Source organism: Nothobranchius furzeri, chromosome 5 (assembly GCF_043380555.1).
Source record: "Nothobranchius furzeri strain GRZ-AD chromosome 5, NfurGRZ-RIMD1, whole genome shotgun sequence".
Taxonomy (NCBI): Eukaryota; Metazoa; Chordata; class Actinopteri; order Cyprinodontiformes; family Nothobranchiidae; genus Nothobranchius; species Nothobranchius furzeri.
Window position 1 is genome coordinate 56,910,099 of NC_091745.1, and position 7,060 is coordinate 56,917,158.

General features: G+C 39.1%; 1 long non-coding RNA gene across 1 annotated transcript; it reads right to left on the bottom strand.

Annotated features, from left to right (window-relative positions):
- Positions 1-317: 317 nt before the first annotated feature.
- LOC139070121 (uncharacterized) lies at positions 318-6,835 on the bottom strand. Its single transcript, XR_011520764.1, has 7 exons — positions 6,703-6,835; positions 3,350-3,401; positions 3,208-3,240; positions 2,885-2,899; positions 2,156-2,230; positions 918-942; positions 318-815 (listed from the first exon to the last, which is right to left on the bottom strand). It is a non-coding gene; the product is annotated as an uncharacterized lncRNA (long non-coding RNA).
- Positions 6,836-7,060: the final 225 nt, after the last annotated feature.

The window sequence follows — 7,060 nt, forward strand, 5'->3', positions numbered from 1 at the left end:
GTCCTAGAGCACGGGAAGTACATTTGTCTACAAATGTCTATAAAAGTCTATCAATGATGGCTGAAATCCATTCTGTACACTCATTTAACTTCTTTTCCTGAATTGTTCACCTGTTTTTAATAATTTCCAAAATTATTTAGTGAAACATCTGTTTTTCTAATTTTTTGCCACCAGCATTGCCCGCCTGCCTAGACCTCCTGCATCTCCTTTGTAAACGGTTCTAGATCCGCCAGAGAGGAAATGTAACATTAACATATTTTAAAAGACTGTTTGGTTTAATTATTTAGTTAATTAATTAAAATATGACACAAGCCAGATTTTTTCCTTGGTGACAATCATTTAATTTTGGACAGGAATATAATTTTTTTGGAAACACACTTAGTTTTTAAACAGGTTTTTGAAGTAGTTTAATGGATGACCAAATGTATTTGTCAATAATTCGCACCCCTGCTCTAAGAGACGGCTACCTGCAACAAGTCAAAGCTACTCTACATGACCCCCCTGAAAAGCTAACCTTTCATGCATCTACAAGAAATAAAATTAGTCATGTAAATAAATCACCAAGTTTTATACACAGGTCTGGACAAACTAAATGTCTTGGAAAACAAAACAAAACAGAATTGACTTGTCCCATTTTGAAGCTGCTTCCTGTTGATGCTGTTTCTCAGGTTTGTACAGATCTTTTGAGCAAATGTGCTTCCTCTTCCTCTTCCATCAGGCACCTACTCTCTTCACTCCTTTGCATGTCACTTCTTCCTGCATTTGGGTGACCGGTTGGTTGGCAGTATCAGATTTCACCCCCATTATTGTGTTTTCTACCAGTAGGAGAAAAGGGAGTGGCAGCAGGTTACGGGACAATATATATTACAGAGATGGGGAAGTTTAAGTACACAGTAAAAGTGACAGGAGTGTCTTACCTCAGTTTCCCCCTACATTGGTTATCTACAAAGAGAGTACAAATGTAAAAAAGAAGTAAAACAAGAAGTGTTAGATTCTATAGGATTTGCAAAAGAGTTCTTGTGATTATAAAATAATTAGAAGTCAGTTTCTCCCCGTGCTGTCAAAGTACTGTGAGAAAAAAAGGCAAATTTTGACTTGTAAAAGGTGTTTATGACATTATTTTTTGTAGTTTTCCATATGATCACTTCAAGTGATGTCATTGCAAATAGGCTCATTTCACTGCAGACACTTTAACGTCCTAGAGCAGGGGAAGTACAGTTATATTATTGAGGGCTGAATGCCTGGCCTGGCCTGGCCTGCCAGACTCCTCTGTTTAATTCTGCACAGAGAAAGAGTCTGGGAACTCTCCTATTCAAATAACCCCACCCCCTGAGAATTCTAACCGAGCCAATCAGCGCTGAATAGCGTACGTCACACACCATAACGCCGAGTTTCTCTTAAACATGGCGACTAAAGCGGAGTTCACTGCGGCTCTTTCCTCTAAATGACTTGAATGTCTTTAAAACAACAACAAGTAGAAGCACTAAAAGCATTTCTTCTGAAAAAATAAAAGATGTTTGTGCCGTTGCCAGACGCCATTTTTGACTTCTGCTGAAAAACTACAGCGTCGCGGACATCACACACAGCGACGCTCAGTTTCTCATAAGCAACGAAGACAACAGCGGAGGTTTGCTGCGGCTCTTTCCTCTGTTCTAAATGACTTGCATGTCTTTAAAACCACAACAAGTCGAAGCGCTAAAAGCCTTTCTTCTAGAAAAATAAAAGATGTTTGCATTGTCACCAGACGCCATTTTTTACTACAGCTAAAAAACGACAACGTCGCGTGGCACAGTCGGCATTTCTGTCTTTTTTCTTATTGGTTATTTTTGAGCTGCCCGCCCCTCATGTGCCTCTCTGCCTGTGAGTTACCAGACTCTTTCTCTGTGCAGAATTAAACAGAGGAAGAGTCTGGCAGGCCAGGCTACTGAATTCCACCCTATTAGCTGTTCTTCCAAATGGGATGCAGCCTTTGGTAACATACATGTATTAGCACAATTCTTCAAGTCACAATGACTGATGTGATTTTTACGTGACACGGAGTAAAGTGAAAAACGTTTTCTCTCCGGTCATCTCATCTCTTCATATTCAGTGAAATGTAAATTTTTTTACACGCTACTGTGCAATCACTCTATTTTCTTGAGACTGTAGCACTCACAGAGAAGAGTGCCGACTCCTCCAGCTATCAGCAGGCCGGTAAAGATGAGGCCTCCGATTCTCAGCCTTTCATAGTCTGTTAGATACAAAACAATGCAGTCAGAAAGGAAATGGAATATCATAAGATTTTTATAGCTAAAGTCAATAATGCAGCTTGGTCCAAAACCAACAACTGGACCATCTGCTTGTCTGTCTTACTAGACCACTGCACTTCCACATTTACCCCCCACTCATTACGGACTCATGCATTTTTAAACGGACCGTTGATATGAGAGGTTCTCTGCTTACTAAAATCAGGGAAGGAGAAACAGCTGGCTGCTACCACTTCAACTTTAGGACAAACCATCGGAGTCCCACAAAGAAAAACGCCATTTGAAATCACTGACTGCAAAAGATCTTTAGATCTAGAAAACTGGGACTAGTGTTTAGCACTCACTGGTTTACTCTAGAATTACACACACCCATATCAGGACGTGGTGAGAGTTCTGTGACCATGTTAGTGTTTAAAAACTAGCTTGTTTTGCAGATTCGTTAAAGCAGCTTTAAGTCAAGCAGTTTAACATAATTATAATAATAACTATTATTATTATTATTATTATTATTATTATTATTATTATTATTATTATTATTATTATTATTCAGTAATCAGTGCAAGTCAGTGCAGGCCTAGATTTTATTTCTTAATTATATAAAAACTATAGACATGGGAAATATGAGTGCTTGCACTTACTGTAAACAAATGGATCTGTAGACCAAGAAGACAGAGATAAGAAGACAAAGGGAAACATTAGTTATAGTTGTACACAATCAGCCAAGCAGCAAACTTATCACAGTTTTAAAAAAGCACACAGCTGGTGACAAGTTCTTTAAACTGCTGATTAGTCTGCCCTCTTAACAGAAACAGTGTCGCTATAATGGCACCTTCAGCTGAATGTAACCTGTCAACCTCCAACACCCTCTTGTGGCTGGTTTCAGTATATAGTTTAAGCCCCGCCCCCTCATTGGAAACAATTTAAGTATTTTCTCTGTTTAAAGATAAAAAACCCGCCTTACTTGCTTCAGCTTCCATAAACAGTGAGAACAGCACTGCCAAAACAAACAGCATGTTAGTTATATTACAATGGCAACTGTTAATATCTATTTATACTCGTGTTTACCAAACACTTCCAGATGTGTTGCTCTTAATTTAGTTTACCTGCTATGAGAGCCAGAAGAGTAACACGTGCCATCTTCAACCAAGCAGTCAACTAGAGACAGAAACAGATAAGGTGGTTAGGCATTTTTCTCAGACACATGTATATCACCAACACCGTGTACACTTTGACCTCTCCTTAGGAGGAGCGTCCTTGTGAGAAGAGAGGTCAGTGCCTCACCAGCAGGGATGCATTCTGGGTATTTGTAGAGTAAACAGCGGATCAGTTTTTGTTATGGGTTGAAACTCAGCAGGACTCAAGGCGACTTTGCTTCAGCTTGTACTTGACCACAGAATGAGTTTTTGCACCCAGCTATACACCGTCATGTGCTTTAGACAAACATTTTTTATTGAATCTGATATTTTTCTGACTTTTATTTTGTGAAGGGAAACCAAATGTTTAGCTAACTTTATTTTAATAAAAGTCAATTCAGATCAAAAGGTCTTGATTTCATGATCTGTGTAAGAACCAAACGTAGTTTCCACATGTTTTATTTATTTTTTTGTATTTATAGATATTTTATTCTACCTTTTTAGACCTTTGAACATGAAGAAGGTCAGATGAAACAGAACCACTATGGTCTAATGACATCATGGCACATCATAGTGGTTCTGTTCCATCTGTGTTGACTGTAAATAAATCCAGCATCGTTGTACAAGTGGATTTGTTTTATTATATTACAGTTAATCATTGGCGGTTCTAGGGGTGTGGCCACAGGGGTATTGGCCTATGCAGAAATCTGATCCCCCCCCACACCCCCACCCCAAAGTGCTCCTGTCCTCCTGTCACTTATCTGTTCTTTTCCTGATGATCCGATTATATATGTAATTCCAAGTCCAAACACTAATGGCGCTAATGACCCAAGATGGATATTCCAGAGTGAAATAGTCAGGTTTGATCTCGGAATGAATTGAGATAAATCAGGGAGTTTGAGTGTAGCGTGTTGGTAAGTCCCAAACGCGGAAGTACGAGCGCTGGGAGCTGCTCACACGCAATTAGTCTAGGAACGCCGGTTTGTCTCTCAAAGGGAAATGAGAGTTAACAGGCGTTACAGAAGAGTAAGTAACTGACCTACCGGTGAGAAAAGTAAGGGGGTGATGATTATCTGTACGTGGCTTTTATTTTGAAAGTTTCCAGATGTTTTACACTGCTTCGTGTATGACTTCCTGTCTGACTTGATCTAAACTGCAGAGTTTGACATGTTTTTGAAGCATAGCACATAAAAAATAGACTCAAAACGTAACAATAGTGTCCCTTCGCTTTTGGGACGCGTCCAAAACGTTGCATTTTGCTGCAGATGGAAAGGAACTCGTCCGCTATAATGGCAGCTAATTACCTCAAAGTACGTTGTGCTACTGTTTTGTGATGCTTTCAGGTATGGTGGAAAAGAGGGGTAACGCTTATTGTGGCTCCTGGATGACCCCATACTCAGAAAACCCTAGATCCGCCACTGCACTTAATCAAGATTACAAAAAAACGTTCAAAAAGTATTCAGAGAAACTTTATAGTTGTTTGTTATTAAAATCTCACCTGATGTCAAAGTTTATTTAAACACATTGCCTCTGAGACACAATGGGACAGTGGCTTCTGGGTTGGTGTCCATATGTACACAACCTTTTTGCCCACAGCAAGATACTTGGACCTGAACCTATCTGCAAACTTCACAGTGTTCTTAAAATGTTCTATTTGTTTAGCTGTGGGGTTTAAACTAACCCCACCAGTTCCTCAAAACAGGAAGTTGTTTAGGAAGTTAGAAAATAAGCTTAGTCCAGCTAGAAAACAGTAACAGCTGGTACAGGTGAATCGTTTGTACCAGAGTTAGTCTTCAGCAACCAAACGCTGGCACGGACATCACAATGTGCCTGAATGACTATTTTTGTCACCTCTATTGTGAGGGGGATCCTCCATGACGGTGTCAGGTAACAACAAACACGTCAAGGTCAGTCAGCCTAGTGTCACTTTAACACCGTGTGTAAAACTGCTCAAAACAACAGCAACAACTGTAAAGAGGAAATATTATTATTGAACATTTAACTCGTTTAGTCCATGTTTTATTGATCGGTGTTGTAGCTCTGAATAAGATTATTGTTGGCAGGACAAATATCACATGCTGCTCCACATCTACAGAATATTTCTGTACTTATGCAGGGGTGTCCAAAGTGTGGCCCGTGGGCCAGGTGTTAGCTAAAGAATAACAGAATTATGATCCACCAGCTCAGGTGGCTGAAGCAGCTGGAGCGACTGAATACTGACTGACCAACATGCAAGCGGATAAATAATAATAACATGGAAAAAGTTAAGCACAGAACAAAGTATTTAACTTTGTTTGGACCATAAAACTTAAAACTGATTTTTGTGCAACATTAAAGTGACAGTGTGTCGTTGTCCTGGCAACAGGGGGCAGTAGATACCAAAATTGTTGCAAGCAAGCAGTAATTTTGTGTTTGAGACCTTGCAACGGATGCCCATTGGGATCAAAAAGCCTTGGGGAGTGCAAACTTCAGCTAAATAATAAGCACATCAGACTCCCCTTCATCACTGGCAACAAGTGAAGAGGTGAATGTGTAAAACAATGTTTATGAATGGTTGAAGTTTTGTAATCGTTGGTTACAAATCATTAAATGCGTTTTGTCCTCAAGGGCTCCCGTAGAAGGACACATGGCATCTAATATGACGTCGCCCAGAGACTTAGACCCACTTCAATGTATTTTAAACCAGATTTTTATGGTTAAATGTTGAGAAGCCACCAATATTTTTCGACAACTGGGCATCATTTCATTCATTTTGAACAACATTTTGAGGGATACTTACAGAGATTAACAATAAAAACGACACAATGTCCCTTTAAAAAATTAATAAATAAAAAACAATTTTTTTTTTGTTTTCGTTACTGAGAATTCACTAAAATTCATTGTGAACCAACGACCCCACAAATGCAGGGAGCCGAATGTAAATGGAACCCTTTCAATGTTTTGGATTTACTCAGATTCACAGATCCTTTTTCAACTTAAAAATATTTAGCTTTATTCTTTAAAATTTAAAAATTCATTTTTGTATTACATTTGTATTCTTAGAAGGAAAAAATATTTAAAAAGCAAAAATATACAGTTTTTGTTTAAAAAAGCGAACAAAGAAAAAAACACCAAATCTAATTTTAGAGACCAGTCAGTGGTAACGATTTTAACACCTGTTTGGCTAAATGTAGGAACAACACTGTATTTAGAGCTAACAAAACAAGAGAAAACCCCTTAATCATTATCCAGCACAAGCAAACAGAACCCAACATTATAATTTGGGTGATCAAAAGATTATAAAAGCAATAAAGACTGGCTTCCTCCACCACACCTATGCTTACCTGAGATGATTATTCACCAGTAGACGAGAGCTGTGACTGGTCCCAGAACCTGGCAGGTTAAAAGGACTTTTTCTTTGTTACTTGAATAAGTACTTGCAGCTCCTCCCCTTTGTTATGGATGTAAATATTTGTGCACAAGCACAAGCGTGAATGTGACTGGGCTGCAGGGACCATGCTTGGAAGTCTCCAGGACTCGTCCTTGTTATTCCATAAACATCAGCGAGTGTCTGCACAGCAGAATGTTCTCCAGGTGGGGGTGATCTCACAGTTAAACTTTGGATTCTGTTGAATGTTTTGGGCAGCACAGATTAACTTGTACAGTCAGTCGCATCTAGGGCATTTCTATGGTGAATTCTAA